Raw genomic sequence first — 2,143 nt, 5'->3', positions numbered from 1 at the left:
GGCATTTAAGATGGGACCTCAGTGTCTGTGGTGACTGCTGATTCTCCATCATCTTCCACAGTCACCTGCTAGTTTTGTCCTGCTCTGTTTCCTTTAAGGGAGCTCTGGTAGCCATTCTTCTCTCCCCTCCTGAATGTCATCTGTAGTCCTTTAACTGCTTCTTAAGACCTGGGCACATCGCTTCTAAGTGTTTTACTCCTTTCAAAAGTTAGTTATTTGGGGCTGGGAAGATGGCTCAGAGGTAGAGCGCTTGCCTTGCATGCCTGAGGCTCTGGGTTCGATTCCTCAGCACCATATAAGCAAAAAAAGAAAAAAGCCGGAAGTGGCACTGTGGCTCAAGTGGCAGAGCGCTAGCCTTGAGCTGAAGAGCTGAGGGACAGCGCCCAGGCCCAGAGTTCAGGCCCCACGACCGGACCAAAAAAAAAAAAAAAAAAAAAAGTTAGTTATTTATTTTTGCAGCGTCAGAGTTTGAATTCAAGGTTTCATGAACATCATACTGCCTAAGCCAGGCCCTTAGTCCTTTTTGTTATATGTATTTTCTTTTTCCAGTCCCAGGTCTGGAGCTCAGGGCCATGGGCACTGTCCCTGAGCCTCTTTGTGCTTGACTAGTGCTCCACCACTTGAGTCACAGCTCCACTTCTGGCTTTTTCTGAATGCTTTATTGGAGAAAAGAGTCTCACAGACTTTATTGCCCAGGCTGGCTTTGAACCACAGTCCTCAGATCTCAGCCTCCTGAGTAGCTAAGATTACTGGCGTGAGCCCCTGGTATCCAGCTTTTACTTATTTTTTTAAAATTAAATACTTTATGAATGCATGTGTTATCCTTGTGCAGGGGTCATGGTAATCTTCTGTGTACCATTCCAGTCTTAGTATATGGATAGCTGTGGAATCAAATACTTTAGTTTTTTTTTTTTTTTTTTTTTGATAGAGTCTTACACTGTTTTCTTTATTTAATTGAATTTAAAATTCATACTGATTTTTTTTTTTTTTTGGATCCAGTCGTGGGGCCTGAACTCTGGGCCTGGGTGCTGTCCCTCAGCTCTTCAGCTCAAGGCTAGCGCCCTACCACTTGAGCCACAGCACCACTTCCGGCTTTTTTCTTTTTGCTTATGGGGTGCTGAGGAATAGAACCCAGGGCCTCATGCATGCAAGGCAAGCGCTCTACCACTGAGCCACCTTCCCAGCCCCATACTGATGTTTTAAGTCAGGGTCTCATGCTTGCCAGCTGGTCCTCTACCACTGAGCCACACCTCAGGCTCCAGGGTCTTGTACTTCTTTTGCATCTCAGACTGTACTGTAGTCCTCCTGTCCATTGTTCAGCCTCCTATGATGGCTTCTACTTGACAAGATGGCAGCCATCTTCAGTCACAGTTACCATGATCAGTTCATAATCAACCTGCATGGAGCCCCAGCAAATTATAAATGGAGGAAACCATCAGAGTGACAAAGGAAGTTTTTTAATGGGATCCTGGCTCCAGGTACGCACCTGCACATCTGTATGCTTATGTGTGTGTGTGTGTGTGTGTGTGTGTGTGTGTGTGTGTGTGTGTGTGTATTTGAGAGAGAGAGAGAGAGAGAGAGAGAGAGAGAGAGAGAGAGAGAGAGAGAGAGAAACGGGGGGGGAGAGAAGGTCTTGCTATGTAGCCTGGGCTAGCTTAGAACACATGTCATTCTTGCCATGATTAAATTCATGTACCCTACCACCAGACATGTGTGACACTTCTGACTTTTTGATATTAGCTAGGGATAAATGAGGGGCTTTTGTTCTAATCAAAAGTATGTCTTCCTGTGTGTGTTATAAGATGGTTTTGTTTAGTTATATGTGGTGTGTATACATTGTATTGTGTTTGTTTTGGTGTGAGCGTGTTTATGTGTGTTGTGTGTGCTGAATGGGTGCATTGTATTGATGTGCCTGGCATAGCTGTGTGTGTGTGTGTGTGTTGTGAAACTATTGTGTCTAATATGTGTGTTGAAAGTATGTGTATAGTGTTTATACAATGTACTGTGTGTGCTTTGGTGTGTTTAGGTATTGTGTGGTACTATGTGTGTTGTACTGTGTGTGTTCTATCTGTGTGTTTGGAGTATGTGTTTTGTAGTGGGTGTTGAATAGGTGGAATGGGTTGGGTGTGTGTGTGTTGTTCCA

The 2,143-nt window shown here is 44.4% G+C and overlaps 1 non-coding gene across 1 annotated transcript; it reads right to left on the bottom strand.

The window, feature by feature from the left end:
* Positions 1–787: 787 nt before the first annotated feature.
* On the bottom strand, positions 788–892 carry LOC138831243 (U6 spliceosomal RNA). The gene has a single exon (XR_011373189.1). It is a non-coding gene; the product is annotated as a U6 spliceosomal RNA (small nuclear RNA).
* Positions 893–2,143: the final 1,251 nt, after the last annotated feature.

Source organism: Dipodomys merriami, unplaced genomic scaffold (assembly GCF_024711535.1).
Source record: "Dipodomys merriami isolate MVZ:Mamm:240054 unplaced genomic scaffold, mDipMer1.0.p SCAF_19, whole genome shotgun sequence".
NCBI lineage: Eukaryota > Metazoa > Chordata > Mammalia > Rodentia > Heteromyidae > Dipodomys > Dipodomys merriami.
The sequence above is the reverse complement of the archived record's forward strand: the minus strand, read 5'-3'. Positions and strand labels throughout refer to the sequence as shown.